Here is a 23,737-nt window from a genome sequence, read left to right as displayed (position 1 = left end):
ATAATTCAATTTGAAATGAGAAAGGGGGAATCAATATATCAAGCAATCTGGTATCTGATTTTCTGATCTGATTTTGAGAGCTGAAAAGTGGACCAATCGTTGCTTGTGCAAAAAATTATGCTCAGGCTATATTAATCTAAAGATGGCGGTGATTTTACCCAAGCATTTGGAACCTATTAGATGGATTAAGTGAAGATATAACTTGCCATCGATTATAATTAGCCAATGCCCATACAGGTCACCTTGAAGTTAAAAAGAAAAGGCATGGAACCCTTAGTAATTGAGTGGGAATAGTTGTGCATGATTATCAATATCAAGCAGATAAATTGAGGTTTTTACGCCGAATTATCATTATAAAATATTTAAATAATATATTTCGTTATAAACTTAAGTTTATAAGTATTTAATTAATAAACTACGACAAAAATGAATATTTTATTTTTCACCTGGCTGTTCTATTTTGTCACTGTTTTGTTTTTTCATGTTCTGTTTATTCATGTTCTGTTTTGTCCGGTTACCCCTTCTCAAGTCTGGCGTTTTGAAAAAAAGAATCGAAGCTCAGCATTCTATTTTAGAGAAACTAGACACACGATAAAGATGAATAAAATCATCGCCGTCAACCAATAATAGAAATGGCACAGAAAGAAGAATGTTAAATTATGATGTTTTCCACAATATAATAATATTACTTAGTCATTTTCTTTGTTGATTTGCGATGAAAAACAATATGAGACGAAATCGAGCTCTAATTATTTTTACCAGCTTATAATTTTGGCAGAATTTTCACATTTTCATCCGCTATAACACGCAAAATTTTCCCGACCTGTATTTTCTTATGCGCAAACTTAATAATAAAGCAAATGAAAATTTTAGTGCTCACTTATTTCGTCTTTGATGTACACACAGACTATTAAGGTTTATTTCATGGCAGAACGGTATTACATAGTATTTTAAAAGAAAAATCAATACCTACCAAACATATAAAAACAGGAAAATTAATAGTATATTTTTTCTATGTATTTATTCGCTTGAAGTATTATGTGTAAGGCTTCGGCCACATTGTTAGGTGTTTCGCTAGTGCTGAGCTAGGTGCTATGTTTGTCTACTAAAACACTACTACCACATTGCACGCTACGTGATGGTACAAATTCATTTGACATTTGGGAGAGCTCAAGTCAACAACGATGTCACTCTCAAAACAAACTAGAAAGCTACTTATCACAGAGAATTTAAGTCTCAACTTCGAACTTGTTGGGTGCATAATGTCAATTCATCCCATTTGTCATTATTCATAACCTCAAAATATACGGTGTTTGACGTTTGTCATACTGAAGAAACATCTGCCATCTTGAAAAATCACTAGGTGACACAATAAAGATAACAACTAGGTGACTATTAATCGCGTGTGGCCATCGCGATAGTATAGTGTGCGTCCGTTCGCTTGGATATGTTACCTAGCACGTAGCCACCAAGCAAGGCACATACATATGTGGCCTTGGCCTAATATAATATTATTTCTATGTATTTATTCGCTTGAAGTATTATATTGTGTTAATGTTCTGGTTGGGGTGAGTGACTATCTCTACTTAGCCTTCGGCTGGGAAGATCAATAAATTTATTAACAAAGGTTTTTTCATATAAATATCTTTGAAACGATGACAAGAATAATTAATACGGCAAGTAGGTCACCCCCCACATAATGAAACAGACCCCCAGGCTATGATCATTGTCGCCCCCCCTACCTATCGCTAAAGTTAAAGTCAGTGTGATGCCTTACAATAGCATTTTCCAAATGGTGGTCATTGTAAATTTAGTTTATTCTTAGTACTTAAATCCACTTGAGTTGTCGAATATCGATACACAATAATTAAAAATTACACAGTATCACCAGATATTTTTAAATATTAACATTATTGAAGTGAAATAGTGCCGCAGGCGACTTTTTTTAGTATTGGAGCAAATTTGTGATCTGTTTTTATCTCACTTATCTGGACGACTCGCCAAAACGGGCCCTCCATGAGCCCGGACCCCCAGGCTATAGCCCTGTCAGCCCCCTCTCCCCTGCCATGAAGTAGGTACACCAAAATTAAATCTGCCAATGTTGGTTAAGAGCATACATAAGTGAAACGGCAAATAATTTTCAACAGCTGGTGGAACGTAATTTCGCAGTCGTCGCCAATCGGAGACTGATAGTCGAGGTGTGAGCACGTCAATTTGTTTTGTGATGGCGTCGGAGGAATATATTCTTAAATCGTGCAAAGATGACTAAAAATGTTCCGCATGTACTTGAAAAAGGAAACATGTCAATGTATATACTATTTTTATTACGAATATAATAATAAACATAACATTAGAAGAACGCATGTTGAATTTTTATGAAAAATTATATTTCGTTCGGCTAGCGTCATTTGCACAATCCACGCATCGCCTAGTCACGATCTTTTTAGACCATGCTTTAGCTGAAGTATAGCCTTAATTTATAAGCCTTGGTAGAATAATCATGTAACCCTTATTTCACATACGTAACGGTAACGGTTTTAGCCTATGGAAAAAAATCGAATGGTAAAAATCCAAAGTTCACGCTCTTTTCACACTATACGGTTTATGCACGGTTTTTTTTTCAGTCACAAGCTCAGTTTGTGTCGAGGCCTCACCGAGATCGATCTAGGGGTCCTCGGATGAAAGGCCAGCGCCTTACGCATTGGACTACCAAAGTAAGTATCATTATATTATCGCTAACGTAGATACAGACTTATTTAATAAAATACAATAATCTCAGGAATAGGGAATCCAATCCCGGGATCCCGAATCCCGGGATCCCGGGATCCCGAGCTATTTTCGACACCTATGAATCCCGGGATTGATAAACATAATCCCGGGATTTCGGGATTGATTTTTTTATCAATTTTTATGGAAAATATAACAGAAAAAATAATTTTAATACAAAATAACTACATTAGAAATAAACTGAGTTTGAATGAAGTTTGATGTGTAGGTTGCCGATTCATTTTATTTTTTCACATAAATTATTAAAAATGAGAAAGATTGGTAAAAAAACAATGCTTCGCACTTTTAACAAAGTAATTACACCATGATATCATACGTTTTACGGCAGTTTCATATTTGGCTGACTAATTAGATTTATGAAGCGGAAAGGCCATAAGTACGCCATGCTTATTTGCTTTACTATTTTAAATCTCGCTGATCCATTCATTATGTCTTTACTATCAGAAACAGCAATCTCATATTAAATTCACATTATTATTTATATTACAATATTATTTACTCCATTAAACTTGTGTATTTCCAAGATCGAGCGTATACAATATTAACAATAAATGTCTTAAATAGTAAAAATTATACTAGATTTATTTTTGACCAATTTTATCAATGTTATTTGTAAATATAATAATTTTATATTAACAATGGAAAAAATGCCAATCCCGGGACCAGTCCCGGGATCTCGGGATTGTCAAATTGTAATCCCGAAATCCCGGGATCAGAATTTTGGCTCGGGATTGGATTCCCTACTCAGGAACGTAAATTATGCAAATTATTTAGGTAAATGGAATATTAGTGTTCATCTTCTTCTTCGACGTCAGTGACCTGAATGATTTGGCTGTCGAACAGTTGTTTCAATGGGTTGGTCCCTCTCCTTCTGGCGTTTTACGACATGTAAGGCTTGTGTTAGTAGAACTCATGAATAATTAATTATCGGTGCAATCGTCTGAGGAATCCAAAGTTTGCCTTAATATTTGTTTCATCGACTTTGATAGGGAAATCACAAAAGAGTTCATTTGATAGTAGAACGGATTTTGCTATTGACCATGAGCTGTCAAAATAGTAAAGGAATCAAAAAACGACTCGTTGTTCGTGGGGCATTGCAGACAATAATGTTCTAATTTTATTAAATAAGAACATTAATTTGACATTGATCAGTAAGTATCAAATATCTTACAATAAGGTACGACTTAATACTAACGAACACCTACTTGCTAACCAATTTTTGGATAATTCTAAATTTTATATAATAAATTCGGTATGATTGTATTTTTACAAGTTATACACATTTATATTTTTATAAAAATCGATATTTTTTTAAATAAATATAAAAAATGTTAATACGATGAATTAGTCAAAAATCTAAACGATAAAAAATTTAAAACTTAATAAACTTAATTTTATAAATAATTATGACATTAAAATATAATGTAATAATATGATGTGACCCTGCAACGAATTCATATTTTATTACATTTTTTTACAATTGTAAGTTTATCTTTATATTTCAAAAAAAATAAAAATTCTTTTTAATGTTTTCAGATACATATTTCTTAATTAAAACAGTTGAAATTGTAAATTATCGAAAAAAAATCTGAAATTGTAAGCTTCAAAATTTTCCGCTAGGTTCTCTGCTGACGTGCCTTTCCCCCTTAATGGAGTAAATAATATTGTAATATAAATAATAATGTGAGAGTAAAACAGTTTTATTTATTTATGAAAATATAACAAATACAAGATCAATTAAAATAAAAAATAACATATTTAAGTAATTAAAACATTATTCTGAATAATATGCCCGAAGTAATACCAAACCGAATTATTTTTTTTTCTGACGTTGTTACGATTGCGTAAGGCAGCAAAAAAATGGTTATTTATTATCCAGTGATTCCCCCTGTGACCAGTGGGTCTCCAGAATAGCATTTTCTAGTAGAAACGTCTAACTAGAAATGTTTCTTGATTTATTTTTTATATTTCTCAAATTCATATCACGGATGTTACTAGAATCGTACATACTCGTATTATGTGGAATATTTAATGTATGTTAAACTATTTTCATTTATAAAATTTCGTAAAATCAATATTGTGTTTAGTGTTTTCAAATTATACTATAATATGAGATTCCTGTTTCTGATAGTAAAGACTTATGAATGGGTTAGCGAGATTAAAAATAGTAAAGCAAATCATGGTGTATGGTCTTTCCGCTTCATAAATGTAATTAGTCAGTCAAATATGAAACTGTCGTAAAACGTATGAGATCATAGTGGAATCACTTTGTTAAAAATGAGAAGCATTGTTTTTTTTCCAATATTTCTCATTTTTATTAATTTGTGTGAAAAAAATCGAAGAAATTGACAACACATGGATAATAAATCAAGCTTCATTCAGAGTCCGTTTATTTCTAATGTAGTTATATATATTAATCAATGTTTTTTTCCTGTTATATTTTCGTTTTTATTTTATTTTCCATAAAAATTGATTAAAAATATCAATCCCGAATATTTCGGGATTATGTTTACCAATCCCGGGATTCATAGGTATAGAAAATAATTCGGGATCCCGGGATTTGAATCCCTAATTGTGAGTGAAAGAGTGTACACGTATACAGTGCCTGAAGATGCCGAAAGGAGAAACCCGGGTCGCAAAAAACGACTCAAATGGAATAGTACAAAAGTTAAATCCATTAGAATTTAAATTCAAATTCCATCAAGTACCTTCTTTTCTTTTTTTTTCTTTCGACCAGGTCCGATCCTAATAGGATCATATGGGCCTCCACAGAGTAGAGGTTTGTGTTGACAGATTTTGTTTTTTACGAGAAATGGATGTCAGCCACTTGCTCAACCTATTAGGTCCATACCCTGACACACACAAATTGAAAAACAATATGTGTTCTTGTCAGACCCAGGATTCCAGCCTGGGACCCACAGCTTTATAGTCAAACGCTTAAGCCGTGCGGCCACCGTGGGTGTACAAGTGTGATATATATATTGATACTACTGAATTAGTAAATCCATCCCTCGATCGACGCGTTGGACATATTGTCTGTTCCAATGATACTCAACCTTTTTTTTCTTCGGGCCAAATACACATATTTGTAAAGTAACGCGGGCCGCATCATTACTGGTGTGACGAAAAAAATCATGAAGCTCCCCCTTTTTTACAAAACGTTTTTGAGATTTTAAAAATTATGCGTGTTTTTTTAAAATAATCATGTGCAATAGCAACTCTCTTATCCCAGATCTGATGTGGACCATAACGACATTCCTCTTCGGGTGTCACTATCTGTGCGTCAAAGTCGAAACGAATCTCAAGATATACGAAATTCCTGATAATAAATGTGTTTCGGGCCGCACATAAAAGCTTAAAGGGCCGCAGGTTGAATATCGCTGGTCTGTTCTATGTTATGTTAAATCGACGTTATAAATTAATTATATTCTAAGCATCAAATCAGATAACGTCATATTATGCGCTATTGTCTAATATTACCATTATCAGATCGATAATGTTTTTCGTATTCCCACGTTATCCTTTCATAAATGGTATCCGACTGTTAATGCGCATATTCCATCATGACATATATTTACTAGTATATATACCATCTGTCTGTATAATTGCGTACGTTAATTACACCTGACAAACGGTGATTACCGGTCATTCTTTGCTGTATAACGTCAGTTCAGAATAAGTAGATCCCAATTCGAAAAAACAGTCAATATTTTTTTCACTCTCATTTTTTTTACCATGTCCGATTCTAATAAGATAATAATATAATACAAGTACAGTGATGGCGAACTAATGGCACGCATGCCAATAGTGGCACGCGAGATGATTTTGCATGGCACGCGAATGTTTTATGTTGAAGACAAAAAATTAGATACTTATAATAAAAGAAGATACTATTTAAGAATACACATTACGTTTGATTTAAATTGCATAGGTCGGTATTTAGGTTGTATGCGTCACATAATATCTCTATCTCTATATATATAAAAATCTCGTGTCACGATGTTTGTGGTCGAACTCCTCCGAAATGGCTCGACCGATTTTTATGAATTTTTGTATGTATATTTGTTAGGTATGAGAATAGGTCAACAAGTATATTTCATACCGCTAGGTGATTAGGGTATCTCTATCCAGAAAAATTTTCTTTTATTTATTTGACAATTTTTTTTTGTATTTTTTTTAATATTTTGCATAAAAAAATACCTATAACCCCAAATTTTCACCTTCCTACCCCTATCCTCCCATTTTTAATCGCGATTTTATTATTTTTGTATGAACAAATTTAACCGTCGTTCGTATTTCAAACAGAACGAAATTATTTATGTTGTCGAATGACAGATGGCGCTACGTCCGAGAAGAATTCAAGAGAAGCGTCGCGTCATTTTGACATTTCATTCGGCATATCACAACGCAGTGCGTGCAAAATGTTGTACGATTTATTTTAATTTATCTATTTTTATGTGCGTGTATTACAGTACACAATGCCAGCAAGACGCAAAGAGGGCCATTTGGGCCATCGAACAAATAAAGCAACAAACATGCGAAATAGTAGAGCAGAAAGAACAGACGAACAAATCCAACAAGAGAACAAAAACGTGCATGTAAGCATGTCGCGATTGCGTGCATCTCAATCACAAGAGGCACGAGCTGAACGAAATCAACAACGACAATTGGAACGGAGCCAAGCGCGCCGGTTCGTAGTTAACACACGCAGAGCAAATTAATGACCGACAACGCCAACAAGTACATCGAACATTTACATCCGCTTCGTTCCTTCGTCTCGCATTCGACTACGAGCCAGATATTGAATATTCCGCTCATCCAAAAGTGCTGATTCAAAGCACACATGCACGAATTGCAAAGTAACAATCACGCTATTGTCATCAATCCTGATAAAACACCAGCTGGAGAGCACGTACGTCAATTCAATGCAACTGTTGTTGACGACATTGCTGGAATCATGGTTGGCGACCGCACATCGATGTGAGAAATCGTGATTCGAAGAAGAAACAATAATCTGGAGTTCATCGCTGACACACACCGTTCATACGACGCTCTCCAATATCCGCTAATTTTCTGGAAGGGACAAGACGGATATTGCATAAACAGTAAACAACGAGATCCTGTCACAGGTAATTCATTCATTATGAACATAATTTCTCATTTTGAATTGAGAAAATGAATGGTTGATGTTTTTTTGTTTTTATCGGCGGTCAACGTCTACAGCGCTCTATTCCTCTTTCTGTCATAGATCCCATCCCCACACACTTACGATACATTCTTTATTTTTTATTTAACAACCAAAATATTCACTAGAAATAATTTATATGGCAGAACAACGTTTGCCGGGTCAGCTAGTAATATTATATTATTATCGCACTGACCTTATCAGTCGGCGGGGGAACCTCTGATTTTGATCGATTTACAATCATTTTACAACGCTTGAGACCAGTGTAGATAGAAAATGCAGTAGGTGTATTTAAAATTTGTCTATGAAGAACAAAACTAAGTAATACAGAAATACTCAATAACTCAATTATAATTTTTGAATTTTTTTAATGTAATTCCTTAAACTATTTTTTCCCTATGAAAAACTGCTCAGCACGTCAGACAGGCAAAAAATAATATTTGGGATATTTTGCCACGCGTACGTAAAAAGGTTCGCCAACCCTGATATAGCATACCACAGGGCATAGATTTGTATTAACAGATTTTTTACGAGAAATGAATGATAGCCACTTGCTCAACCTATTAGGTCCATACTTTGACTTAAACACAATTTGAAAAACAATATGTCTACTTGCCAGATCCAGACCCATGACGTTATAGGCCGACGCTTTAGCCGCGCGACCATCGTGGGCGTAACTCTCAATACTATATATTATATATATAATATTTATAATATATGTGGTATGTACCTGTTATGAAAAATAAGCAATTCGATTATAACATGCAAGAAATAATAATTTCAAGATAACCAAAATGATAAAACTGATCTTGTGTTTAAAAAATTAAATTTATTGTAAAAAAAGTGAATTATAACTTACATAATATATTTAAGGGGTTGTTTTCAAGATATAATATCTACTTATTTAAAGTTTTTATTAGGCTTGCAGAATTTGAAACATGTTACAAAAATACCTCACCAAAAAAAAAATGCACCGGATGGGACTTGAATCCATAACCACTGAAGTAATATTAATCAAAATTGAAGTTAAGGGTCTATATGCCAGATAGGGGTCTAAAAAAATTCAATTTATCTTTATCCTTTCTCATTAAAAAAAAAAATGAGCGTTTCATGATCACATAAAATATATTAATATAATCATTGTGTTTTTTGTAAATTTCGTCGTGTTAAAAATATTTAAAAACTCATAATTTGGTACATTAGATGTCCGTGATTATGGCATTGATTTCAATTATTATTTTATAAACCCTTGCATAATATTTTCAATTTTAATGGAATACACATTTAGTGCTGACACCGCGACTGGCGCGTTGGCGTTACCTGGCCATTCGATATAACTAACATCATAATATCTAGTAAACTTTTCATTGGAGTTTGTAATTTACTCGTAATTTTAGAAAAATTCCAATATTTTGCATTCTGTATTTTTGACACAGTATATCACATTTTAAAATTTGATATATAGGTAAAAAAAAACATTTTTTTATTGAACAAAATAATAATTCACAAAATTAGATATTTTAACATTCTTTATTGAATATACATAATATTTTAAAAACCTTGTAGAAAAAAATCTTTGAAAAAATACGATTCTGGGGGGGACTCAAACCTGAGTCCTATGAATAATCGCCAATGTGCTTTATAAATTGGTATAACACATTGGTGGTAAGGCCCTTAACACGTTTGAGTACTTTCTGATGTGTTTTGTATGTTATGCATTATAATATATTACGGTGATACATCAGTGAAACGGCAAATAATTTTCAACTATAGGCGCGACGAAATTTTGGACTCGCTGCCATTCGAAGAGAGAACGTCGAGCTGGGAACACGTCATTTGCACCCGCGACCCGCAATCCGCGCATCGCCTAGCCACGATCTTTTTAGACCGTGCCTCAACTGAGGTATAGCCTTAATAAATAAAGTTTTCAGTTATGGATTATCAAGTTTTTTCTTATCATTCAACCGATATTTTTTAATTCACATTTCATAGAAACCTGGTATTCATTTATTATTTATTGATATAAATTATTGTACCGTGGAACATATATTTTCAAGGGTGATGTAATGCCTGTCAAAAGGGATGATAGACGTGTTGGGAAATCATTATTATTGGATTCTCTATTAACATCATATCATGCGACGAGGGTATGACCTTTACGTATGTGGATCCCATAGAGTATTAGGTATTACGCGCTGAATGGATTAATATCTTATTTTTATAAAGATTTACCTCAGCAGAGTAGTTCCAGAATGTCTATCTTTGAACAGTTACCATATTATTGCATCCGTTATGAGTCGCTTACCCGATTATAAAGACGCACCCGATTATATTACTCATATTTTTTCTTAAAATATCAATAATAAAATTAAAAATATACAACCATAATAACTTCATAACTAAAATAATGGTCAGCGAATAAAAGCATTAAATATATTATTATTTTAGAGTGACGCGTGTCTGGAGAGATGATGATGTGATGTGATGAATGACCATGAACACTGGTATTTACTGATGGAAATGGTGAGTTTGTTTCCGGATTGACAATATAGTGCATTTTACATAGGTACAATAAAGACTAGTAGTAAAAAAAATCACGCGTCTTGGTTAAAACGTGGCAATTTTAAATAATATCAAACCGGCGCTGCTTTTATAAATCGATCACTACTACCATAAAACATCAACTCGTGTTTTCGATCTATTATTAGGATGGTGACAATCATGCCCCCCACAAGAGCCTAGGGGGCTGGGATCAGAGGGGGCCTGGCCTGGAGAAAAACACAAACCACAAATATACCTTAGTGATCCTTACTGATTATTAACATTTAATAAAATATGACTATGCGATGTAATTTATGTACTATGATGATTAATATAGTTAAATAATAGTTCGCGTATAGAATTTTATTTTATAATTATTTTAAGCATGTTTCCTGACTTATAAAATGGCTTTTTATCCAATACTAGCTGACCCGGCAAACTTCGTACCGCTTCTGAATCAATAATCTTGTGTTAACTTATTAGCTGAATTAAATTCAGTTTTTTATTAAGTTGAAATGAATACTCAAAATGAATAAGTTCAATAAATGTGCAAAAATCAAATCAAAATGAAAAGTATTTTAATTATATTGAACTGTACACACTGTACACACACGTTGACCGCGTGGATTAAGCGCCGGTCTACAGTGTCGAGGGTCCCAGGTTCGAATCCTGGGTCTGGTAAGTTCACATATTGTAATTCAATTTCAATTTAATGGTGACTACCGAGCTAACCTTCAGTCGTAAATTGCGCGGTGGCAAGCCAGGCAGATCCAATGAGTTTAAAAATTCAGTTGGATAGTTGGTTGCTTCGTCTTCGTTTGTTACACAGTCGATAGATTTGAAGGAATGCAGTGGACCAACGATTTGATTTTGAATTGTGAAGTTTAAGTGATCCACATCTTTGTTCTTTACCGCAAGAATGCTCGTTCACTCAACCAATTGTCATGTTTGTGATTAGCAATGATGTTTGGTAACACTTTGTTGATGAGTTCGTCCTTAGTTAAATTTAGAAAAATTCAGCGGAAACGAAATCAATCCGCTCGATTCATCGACAGGAACACGGCCGTTACCGATAGTCAGCAATTGCTTGGAGAAATCTTCGGCAGATGGATCGTTTAGCAATGCAACTCGCATGTTTGTCGTCAGCTGAAGTGTCTTCACATAGGCACCACGGAGTCGATGATTTGAGGCAAGCATTTATTTCATCAGCAGTGGTCGATCTTGGAATGACTGGTAGTGTTTGGCGAAAATCGCCAGATAGTAGAATCATTGCGCCTCCAAAACTTCTTGAGTCATTGCGCAAATCTTTTATAGTTTGATTGAGTGCTTTTAATGCGCGTTTGTGCGCCATTGTGCATTCATCCCAGGTGATGATTTTACTTGCTAACAAAACTTTGGCCATTGCTGAGTATTTCGCAATGTTGCATGTCGGTTTTTCAGTCGGCAATTTCAACGTTGAATGAGGCGTTCGGCATCCTTTTAACAACGTGGTCGCTATCCCAGAAGAAACAACTGCTACAGCATTTTCGGATCTCGCACGAACAGTAGCCAAAATCAATGACATGAGGAATGTCTTCCCAGTTCCATCGGGCGCGTCGAGGAAAAATAAGCCACCATTTCCATCATCAATTGCCTTCATTAACGTATTAACGTATCGTACACTTCCTTATGTTGAGGGTTCAACAGTGGTACATTCGTTCAAACTGATTGGTTCAATGCATCTCGATCATATTCACGATCACGTTCCAATTCTCGATTGAAAGCGTCGTTCATTCCACGATGTGGCGTTAGCATTCCTAACTTGACTAAAAAACTGCCACACATGAGGTAACACATTTATTCGATCAAAATCAAAGCCTGGTTATGTATCTCCTCATTCACCTCGCGATCGGGATTCCCTGAACTGACACAAATTCGATGTAAAATGTCTTCTGACATGTCATCCTAGTATTTGTTTTACAGTTCAGGTGGATTCGATGGGAAGCATGTCGAAATAATGACAGTAAATAAAGTGCGTATCTGACTTAGAGATGCAGAAACAATTGCTTCAGCGATTGTCATATCGCAATGAGTATCGTTTTCAAGCAAATTGAGCTGTTGACATGAAGCACGAAATGTTGGGCACACCACACCGTTGTCAGTTAGACATTTCGACTATCAGTCTTTCTTTTGTTTGTTTGTTTCTTGTTTATTGTTTCTGTCATGTATCAGAGATGGCGTTGTATACGGATTAAATTTTTTTGTGATTTTCTTTTATTTTCGAATGCGCGAATGGTTCATTGTTCAAAATGTCAAAATGTATGAGAAAATTAATTTTATTCATAATTTTCTTTTCCGTGAAATTTTCCGATGTTTTAATAGTTATTCTGCTATTCGGGGCTGAGACAAATCCAACAAATCAAAGATCGTAAAAATCGGTCCAGCCGTTCTCGAGTTATAAATGGTGTAACTAACCCGACTTTCTTTTATATATATAGATGATGAAGGGTTGCATAGGTATTACTAGGTTACCACAAAAGGAGGTCGCGATCAATGCTTTTTATTAATATGCTGAGTGCCAAAAGCTCAATAAATCAACTGAATTTATTTAAAAATCGTTAAAAATACACAGAATACCCTTAACCCTAGGGTTCCATGGAAACCACTTGGGGAACACTGCTGTAAAAAAATCACACTGCCCTTAACCTTAGCGATGGGTAGGGAGCCCGCCATAGATCACCAGTTAAGTTTTTTTTAGATTTAGCTTCTGTCAGTATTATTAATACAAAACTGTGTTTTTTTGATGATGGATTGTAGTCTACTCGTATATAGAATTTATTTGCTATTTTTTAAAACGCTAACTCTCAAATTGAAATCTCGCTTCTAGTATCTCTGTCTAGTGGAAAGTAACCACGAGTCTCGTGGTTACAGTATATACTATCATAATATAAAATGGTTACATGTAAATTGTACGTAAAACATTTCACTGTAGCACAGTTCGCCGTGAGCTTTCTATCGAAAAGAGATAACCGTGTACTATACGGTCTCCAATTTTATTAGATTCAATATGAACATTAATAAATCAATTGTCATCACTAGAATCATTTTTATTTTTTTAATTTCCTTGTGTTCTTTTCTCCTCGGCACTTTGCATTAGAAAGTAACTTATTTAAATTCAGTCAGAGCTCACTTTGAGCGTAGTAACCTTAGTCATGGGTATCTTCTCCTAAGGCATTCCCGGCCTAAAACTGAACTAAATGCTTCACATCGCCAATGTAGGGCCACGTGATACGCTCGATTAAGACCGAGTGTGGTGCGTGGCGAGTTTTGGTTTGGAGGGATTAACTTCAATGTCATAGCCGATTTTGGCAAAATTCATGAATTCAAGAATGAAAACCTAACCTAACCCAACAATTAATAATTCAGTATATCGGCTTTTTTCATTTTTTTTTGCCTCTGGCTTCCTGTAAGCCGACAAGAACTGTGTTTTATTTAGACATGAATTTTATTTATCTCAGTAAGTACTATACGACCCAAAGAGGTTGAACGGTCTTTAATATACAACCATATATTTCTGATACACCATTTCACGGTGAAGTGTGATACGGCAAACTGCATACGTACAAATTTCCGGACACGAATATAAGTAGGTACCTATATACGTATTGTATTTTATCAATAAAAGTTTTGACTAAATTAGAATAATAAATCTTTTTAAATGCTGTGTGAACACTTCTTTGTTTTATTACATCTAAGTTTTTGAACATTTACAGCTAAAGTCAGTCACGAGGAATCGATTAATGAAGTTTCAAACCGATAGTGGCTTTTTAAAAAGTAAGTTTTTTGAAAGATCGTTCTAGAACTGTGATTCCAAAACTTTTTGGTTTTACGAACTATATAACAATATAGTATGTTGAAAAATCTCGAAAAACCCCTGCCTAACTGACACATGCCTATTATGTTTGACGGAGGTTAAAAATAAATTGATAAATATTAACTTTGTATCTGATTGAATGGCGTATAGGAATATTCCACACCTATAATAAACAGTGGCGCAATTAGGATTTAATATTGGGGGGAGCCCAAAGAGAAGAATGTCAATTAGTCCCATAGGTTCTTTTTCTTCTTCACAGCATAATTTCTCGTTTATCGGTCTTTTGTCTTGTACACTCGGTGTACCTACACCATGGTCCCCACATCCTGAAACGGGCCCTCAGGCTAGGATATTTGGCGGGCCCCTACCTACCGCTAAGATTAAAGGCAGTGTGAAATACTACATTAACGTTTTTCAAATTGTGTGTTAGTTCAAACTAAGGGTACTTATACAATGAACTATTGGCGATTTTTAATACATCTACTTTAATAATTGAGTTGTCAAGTATCGACTCATAGTAATCAAAAAATATTTTGTACAATTATGTAATTGAAAATGTTCGTGGCCATGAAATATAATAGCGCCGCAGGCGACTTTTTGCACTGTTAAAGCAAATGTATGATGTGTTTATCTCACTTACCTGGTCAACCGAATACGCCGGGCTCCCCACAGCCCGGGCCCCTAGGCTAGAGCCCTGTCAGCCCTCCCCAGCCATGACCTACACCACTCCGGAATTCGGGTGGACACCGAGAATTTTTTGACAGTTCCATTAGGGATTGGGTTTCTAAAAAAACCCGACATTAGTATTTCGAAATTTTTGTGTTAGAAATTAAATTTAAGAAAATTTTCTAAAAAGGCTGCTGGAAGTGAAAGTGTGCAAATCATTTTTTTGCCTTGTTTTTATTTGTCTAAGCCCAAAGGTATTATAGTTTATTGGCTTTCAATATCAATGTTTAAAATCATTCTAATAATTTTCATGTTTGGGGGGTGTCAGGGCCCCTTGCCCCCCCCCCCATGGGTGCACCACTAATAATAAATACCTGTAGTAATAATTCTGTGTTATGGCGTGGAGCAACGTTTTGTAGCAAAACCTGTAATTGAATGCATTTTTCTGATAACTTTCATTTTCATCTAGATGAAAGACGGCATTTAATATGTTCGTGATGATGGAGGAACGAGAGTTCGTTACTGTTTAAGGCGAAGTCTTTACCTACCAGAGGCACCTATCGGAAGAATACGAAGCTTGAAATTTGATTTTTTGATAATTGTAATTTTAAAATTCAAAATATCATTTTTTCTATAAAATATTTTTTTTATAATCTACGTCAATTTATTATAAAAGAATATATTTTCTTTTTACTGTTGATTTTTTTATCGTGCCAACCCCTAACAGAGGTCGTCCACCATCATGATGCATTATTATAAAGAAGAAAAGTAATAAAAGCAATAAAAATGAAAACATAATATAAACATACAAAAACAGTTAAAATACAATTATACATCTATAGAAAATCAAAGAAGAGTTTTCTAATGAGACCCCATTTTAAGAATTTATAAAATAGCGTCCACCTAAACTCACCCTCACGTAAGTGGAATACATCAACACCCGAAGCAATTTGGTTGAACATAGTTATCAACCTCCGAATAGGCATTACCAGTGGCAGGTTGGTTCTGCACCTTGGGAGAATAAACAACTGATGCTCTCTATTTCTAAGATAGTTATCAGGGACACACAGGTCAACACTGCCCAGAATGGCAGAGTTCTCATTTATTTTATACCTCGTAGAAGTCGAAAAAAATACGTAGATAAATAAATATCTCTTCTAAATTGCAGACTGCAGTATGTCAGCATACCTACGATGATGACGGTCAAAATACTTAAAAAATTTAATTATCAGAAAAAATGTTAAATAACATATTTTTTTTAATCTGATGGCTTTGTCCCTTAGTAGAATTACACTCCCCTTAAGTGACAAAAAATTTTCATTTTAACCTACAAAAAAATGTATCCATTTAATTTGACCAAAGTACCAACCTACAGATATCACCTAAAAATAAATATTAAACCTACTTTATGAATTTAATCAACACAGCTTTACATTACTATAAGACTCATTAAATATAGAATTATAAAACAGAGTGTTTCTTTCAATCCTGTTCAAAGGAAACATTGGTAACAGCATATAAATTCCGGTCGTATTGTCAAGTGGACTGTAAGATCATCCTTAATCTCGGCTGGTCGGCAACACGGCACCAACCATACTCCATTTCTTGTCAGCTCTCAACTCATGGATTAACAAAGACCGGATCGTTTTTTAGTCACGATTTCAGCCAAGGATTTAACTGTCGAGGCCCACAATAAGAATTTCATACAATATTCTGGACCAGTGGCGGCTCGACGACTTTCTAGGTGGCAGGGTTTAGCCATTGATAATTAATAAATATATAATATACCTACCTTCTTTCTCATATTATACATACTACTTATAATTTAATGATTTTATTAATGAAGAAATGAATAATTTTTCAGAATAAATACTATTTTCCTTTTGATAATTCGTCAAATGCTTTCTACAAGGCATGGTCTTGAAACACTTTTCCCTGTTATCGCGAGGGGTGGTTTCCAATCCTGGGGTCCTAATGAATTTGAATTTACATGCGCCTGTCAATTACCTACGTGGTCGCAGCCATGATTTATTCTGGATCGGAACCGTTTCCTCGTGTCAAGCCTATCAGGCACCATTAGCGAGGGGTGCGAGACTAGTCAATGCGCTCCCCAAAGACGTATTTTAGGTGACGTGCTATGTACTTTGTATTCAAAAATTTATTTTTCTGTAAGTATAAAATTTTACTTATGTATGTTTTTATTTTATTTTTATTTTGTTATTATTATTATTATTATTATTATTTCTATATTCTCTAGTTCTCTCTTGTGAGGGTAATATTTGTTATAATGTAAATCTCAAGTTGTGTACGTCTTGAATTTAGATTTGTAATGCCCATAATGTTTTGTTTTCTTAAATAAATAAATGATTATGTGAATCGTTACTCAATCATATTTAATTCACATCACATAATAATTATTATAGACTTACCATTATCAGTTTTGAACAACGACATACAGCGAGCGTTTTTACTCACCTAGGGGTCATTTGATTCGCTCCCAAGTATGCATATGCGTAACGTTAATGCATTCACATCCTTTGTGAAACGAGATATGTACCGCGGCGACGGGATGGGACTAGGGATTCCAATCCCGGGCTATTTTCGATACTTATGAATCCCGGGATTGATAAACATAATCCCGAAACCTTCGGAATTGATCTTTTTATCAATTTTTATAGAAAATAAAATAAAAACAAAAATATAACAGAAAAAATACTTTTGATAACAAATAACTACATGAGAAATAAACTGAGTTTGAATGAAGTTTGATTTATATCCATGTTTAAGTTACCGATTCATTCTATTTTTTTACATAAATTAATAAAAAATAGAAAGATTAGAAAAAAAACAATGCTTAGTACCTACTATTAACAAAGTAATTCCACCACGATCTCATACGTTTTACGGCAGTTTCATATTTGGCTGACGAATTAGATTTATGAAGCGGAAAGGCCATAAGTACACCATGATTTGCTTTACTATTTTAAATCTCGCTAACCCTTTCATTAAGTCTTTACAATCAGAAACAGCAATCTCATATTAAATTCACATTATTATTTATATTACAATATTATTTACTCCATTAAACTTAATAATGTATTTCCAAGATTGAACGTATACAATATTAACAATAAATGTCTTAAATAGTATAAATTATACTAGATTTTTTTTTGACCGATTTTATCGATATTATTTGTAAATATAAAATTTTTATATTAACAATGGAAAAAAATGCCAACCCGGGACCAGTTCCGGGATCCCGGGATTGTCAAATTGTAATCCCGAAATCCCGGGATCAGAATTTTGGCTCCGGATTGGATTCCCTAGATGGGACTGAGTGACTCCGGTCAACGAAAAATAGACGCCATATCTTTCTTAATTTGTACATAGGTATCACCGTGAAATAGGGCGTATTTAATTAAATTAATTATTTTAATACCGCGTAATCTTCATTATGTTATTACATAATTTACACTCATTGCTTTATTTATTTGTATAATAATAATAAATATATCTATAAAATTGCGACAGGTTTAGATGGATAAAATAAATGAAATAGTTCATTTAATCGTATAATTCAGTAGGTACGATTATATTATGACAATGATAAAAAATCGGACGTATAGGTATTTTTGACAAGAGAACGATGTGGGGATTGGTCCCTACTAACCCTTAAGGTAGAGCCACCCCTGTGCTGGACACAGAGAAGATAATACGGCCGTATCAGTTGCTTGACGAAATTTTAAACACTTCATAATTATAGTGTAGTTATTAGCAATTATTCACTTAAGGGGGGACATGCTCGTCGTAGGTCAAAATTGAGTTTTTATTGTATTTTCAAACCATGATCCTGGACACTCCTTAAACGTTGTAGATAATCTATTTATATAATTTTGAAGCCTTATTATCCCTCATATTTATTTTAAACATTTGATGACTGCATAAAGTATTTTTGTTACATAAAATAGTATTCTTTTAAACCTCTCGATAAAAAATTATATTGATAATCTCTGTGATCCCAAATTTGACAAGAATATTTATTATTCAAAAAATCGGCAAGATTAACACATTTGAAGATAATTCTAAAGATCCTTATTATAAGCTATGTCTTTGACCATTTAAGTGTGATAAACATCTTATGAATAATGATTGCTTTATAATAATTATTGACCTAAGAATAAGGTAGTGTTTTTTTAAAATACGCCATTTCTTTTGTCATTCCCCAGTGGTTAAGCTACAACATACGGCCGTAGTCATAAATTGACAAACTATAATTGAAGTAGGGAGTAAAATGATATTGACGCGCGTGTTTGAACATGTACCGTTTAAAAAAAAAATTAAAAAAAAATCGGTTAGATACATGTTCAAACACGCGCGTTAACATAATTTTACCCACTGTTTTCTACTCTACTGTTTAAAATAACCATAAAGGATAATAAGGCTTCAAAATTATATAAATAGATTATCTACAACGTTTAAGGAGTGTCCAGTATCATGGTTTGAAAATACAATAAAAACTCAATTTTGACCTACGACGAGCATGTGGGCCGTAAAGGAAATAAATAATGTGTTTCGCCTATACATAATAAATTGATGACAATAACCTAATAATGTTTTAATTTGTCAGGGGATGCAACGGCGCCGTGGCTTAGTTGGTTAAAGCGCCTGTCTAGTAAACAGGAGATCACGAGTTCGAATCTCGTCGGGGCCTGCGCTTACAAAGCGTCATGTATACATTTTTTGATATTTTTAATGTAGAATAATTTAATTTCTCTAATAACAAATAATACTCGTACTTACATGAAAATATCAAACGTATAATACGTTTTATTTTGTTTTTAATAATCTGAATTGATTTTTTTTTAATATAGGAATCATACCTGCTTGAACATTTTCACGTTTGAATTGATAACCCTGTCACCGCGTATATTCGCCTGTTTTTCAGGGTGGGCCTTTTCAAATTACGGACCTATAAGTTGGACCTAGTTGGGATTCAAAATCACACAATTCAGTCACGAAAGCGCTCTTATCAATCTGAGTATTATGACTCTGCGAATTACATTATATATTAATTGTTTTGATTTATCCGTCTGCTGTTTGTAACGCAGAGAGAGATAAAATTATCATATATACGAAACTATGCAGAGAGAGTGAGAGAGATATATAGAGGAAATATTAAAAGGGGTAAAGTGAGAGAAAGTTTTCTAAAACGTGTGAGAGAGATTATATTAATATAGTGGCAAGCCAAGATAAAATACATTCATAAACTTATATTAAAAGTTAATAGTATTATCGCGCGCAACAACAAGAATGTTGACAGGTGGCACTGCCACTTGGGATTTTTTTCTTGTCGTTTCATCATCATCAGCCGGCGTCTATCCACTGCTGGATGAAGGCCTCCTTAGCTCCCTCCGCTCTTCTCGGTCCGTGTTCATTGCTGCCACGTACATCCACAGACATTTTTGAGTTCGTTTAGCCAGCCGGCTTTAGGGCGCTTAGATACCATCGTATGATGACATTTGTCCAGCGGTTGTCTACTTGCCGAGCGACATGTACCTACAGCCCATTGCCATTTAACCTGCTTAGCGACCTCTATCACATCTCATGCTCATGTTTGGTTAAATGGCTTCGTAAATAACCACTATTATCGCACTTGGAGTAATAAAAAACCACATATATTCTAGAAACACATTTACATCCACAAAAATTAACAGTTTGGTGTAGTTTATGGTTTGGAAGTCTAATTGGACTGTACTTTTTTTGAAAACGAAAATGGCAATGCAGTTACTGTCAATGAAGAATACTACAGAAACATGATTACTGATTTTTTCTAGCATGAATGGGATGTTCTAATAAGATGGTGCAGCATGCCATACAGCTCGTAACACAATCAACTTATTGAGAATTAAATTAAAAAATATATATACAGATATTATATTATATAATAAGTATATTTGATAACCATTTATTTATGTAGTTTTCAAAATGCTTTCATAAGCAAAAACTTTGATAATGTTGTCACTTACAATGTGAATAAACTCTTATTCTCGTTTCGTACTTCCTACTTTGCTTTTCTAACATCTATAAGAAATTTTCCCTTAAGAAACCCACAAAACCTCGAGCTTATCTAAGTAAAAGCCTCTCGCTAAGTTAAAACCTCGCTGCTAAGCCTTCAACGTATACTAAAAGTACCTACTGAAACATATTTAATTGACCGAAAAGAATGTTTGTGCTTTTAAGATAATAATATAAAAGCGTAAACACACTTGTTAAGCTAGGTAATTATTTCGAGTTCTTCAAGCCAAAACAGACGATTTTATAAACATCGGAAAATTAAACTGAAACGCCCTATCAGAGAAATTAAAAACCTTTTACAATCCTACCAAATTTCAGTTCTCTATTTAAGATAAAAGCTACAACCTACTATTCTTCTAACACACACATTAATAAACACCAAATTATTTACGTGCATATTTAAAAATATTATAAAATACATAAGTAAAACAGCTTACATTGCTATATCGATTTTAAGTCAAGTCCATTACCATTATTGCTTTCACTTACTTCATACTGTTACTCTAGCATTAAAGTATAGGATAAGTATAGTAAATATAAGAGCGCTTTTATAGCACCGTTGCAAGGTGATAGAGATTTGCCTATTCCCTATGGCAACAAAATCCTTAAGGCTGTCACAGAGTACGAAAGCATCTCTTCGTGATAACTTCAATCATCGAAGGCTGACGTATCCGCTCATGAACACGAGAGTTTGTAACGCAGTCACACCACGTCGCCGTAGATGTCAAGGGAGCCAAGCCACAAATTTGGCAAAAATGAGTAAAGTACACAAAAGGATTTTAAAATCATCAAAGATGCAGTGGTCAATGGATTTAAGCCACAAAACTCTTTTGACTACATTCTTTGTACATTTCAATATTCAGTGGTCAAGAGATATAACACACATAACTTCTAAGATACTATTTTTTTAGTTATTTGTACAAAATAATAAAAAGATAACACCACAAAGTATATTCTATGTTGAAAGTTTCACCGTTATATCTTTAAAAACAAAAAAGTTCAATAAAAAAATGTTACTTTTCTTTGTCACACAAAATCTTTGAGTGCCTGTTTCTCAACAATATGATTTTGTGGACTGGCTCCCTTGACATCTACGGCGACGACCAGTGTACTCCTAAAATTTGGGGGAAACATCGTTTTTTAAAGCTCAAAAGTCGAGAACAGAGAGCCAGAAGTCATACAGATGAAAAAACTACATTTTGGTCCTTACTGAATACTTTGAATAACTTTGACCTTCGCGCGACTCTCGCCGGCTAGACGGCAGCGACTTGAATGCGCGGTATAGTTTGTGCAAACTACTTTTAACAGCGTTTTTAGGTTTGCACGAGCTACAGTTTTCCCGCCCATGCACACGGGCATCCCGATACAAACTGGTTTACGCAGGTAAGCTTGTGGTAAAGCATGATCGTCTAGCCGGTGCTTTAGTTGTCTCCACGCATCCTGAATTGAAGGTTCACTGGAAAGACTGCCATCGTCAAAAACCATGCTATATATTATATTATATAAATTTGGTTACTAGCTCGACGGATATACCGGAAACCCACAGAATAGTGACGAGATATAACTCATCCTTACTTTGGGTCAAACTCATATTCAAAAAATGACATGTAGACTGCTATGCCAGTCGCAGGTTTTGAACCTGTAATACATAAATTTAATGTCAGACGCTCTGCTACGATTCACTGGTCACAGATCAATATAAACTTCTTCTTTTTTAAGCACCATCTCCTCTTCGAAGTTGTTGTATTCATTGATGCCATCTCCACCTATAAGATAATTGACCAAAACAATGAGGATATCCTTTGATTAACCCAAATCTTTAGATTACGTTTGTCTCCTGCTTATGTTAATTGAGTTTGTCCTTTTCCGGAAGTTTTACGTCGACGAAAAGTTTCAGACGGTGGTATTTTTGAAGACGTATCGTGATTTTATCCTCTTTATGGTGTGTTTAAACTCTAGCTGCCTTATTATTATTAAATGTAATAAATATAATGTTTTTTATTAGTTTATCTGTCCACAATATCTTATTCATAAGTGCATGCACTCCCAATCTCAAAAGCAAGGCTTCTTTTATAATATGATGCCTTGTTCATAATCCATGCTTCCATATCATACACGATGATTGAACGTAACATCGTACTGTTATGTCCCTCAGGGAAAAAAGCAAAGGAATCTGGTGACTTGACGTGTTGAAAGGAACTGAGGTGGTATGATAGTTTTATCCTTCCTTTGTCTTCTTACCAAAGACTAGACATATGTGCAACTCCTGAGTAGTATTCACAGCTGTTACGTTTAAAGGCCGTTATCTTGAAGGTAATTGTCAGGTGATTTATCTTCTAATATAAATGTTTAGACTAGATGGCAAGACGATAATCGGGAAACAATAAAGCTTTCACGAAAATTAAAACATTAAAGCTTATTCAACGGAAATGCAAGTACATATATAGCGGACAAGATATACACGTTACAGGGAAATTAAAATAATATACAAGACCGTGAAGTGCGTGGCCCTTTTTATAATATATTTTGGTGACGTCATATTAATTGGTTTATTGACGTCTTGTGTATGATATCCGGGCGTGGGTCTTTAATCCTATGACCGTCTGTTGACCCACACGTATGTTTATCAA

General features: G+C 34.2%; 1 protein-coding gene and 1 non-coding gene across 2 annotated transcripts in view; both read left to right on the top strand.

The window, feature by feature from the left end:
- Positions 1–23,737, top strand: part of LOC147070031 (allatostatin-A receptor-like) — a 92,390-nt gene that overhangs the window by 59,652 nt on the left and 9,001 nt on the right. The window lies entirely within an intron of this gene.
- TRNAT-AGU (transfer RNA threonine (anticodon AGU)) lies at positions 19,670–19,743 on the top strand. The gene has a single exon. It is a non-coding gene; the product is annotated as a tRNA-Thr (tRNA).

This window comes from Rhyacophila brunnea, unplaced genomic scaffold, assembly GCF_057557595.1.
Source record: "Rhyacophila brunnea isolate RB1 unplaced genomic scaffold, BYU_Rbru_1.0 scaffold_22, whole genome shotgun sequence".
NCBI classification, from domain to species: domain Eukaryota; kingdom Metazoa; phylum Arthropoda; class Insecta; order Trichoptera; family Rhyacophilidae; genus Rhyacophila; species Rhyacophila brunnea.
Note: the sequence above shows the minus strand (reverse complement) of the source record. Positions and strands in the feature narration are given on the sequence as shown.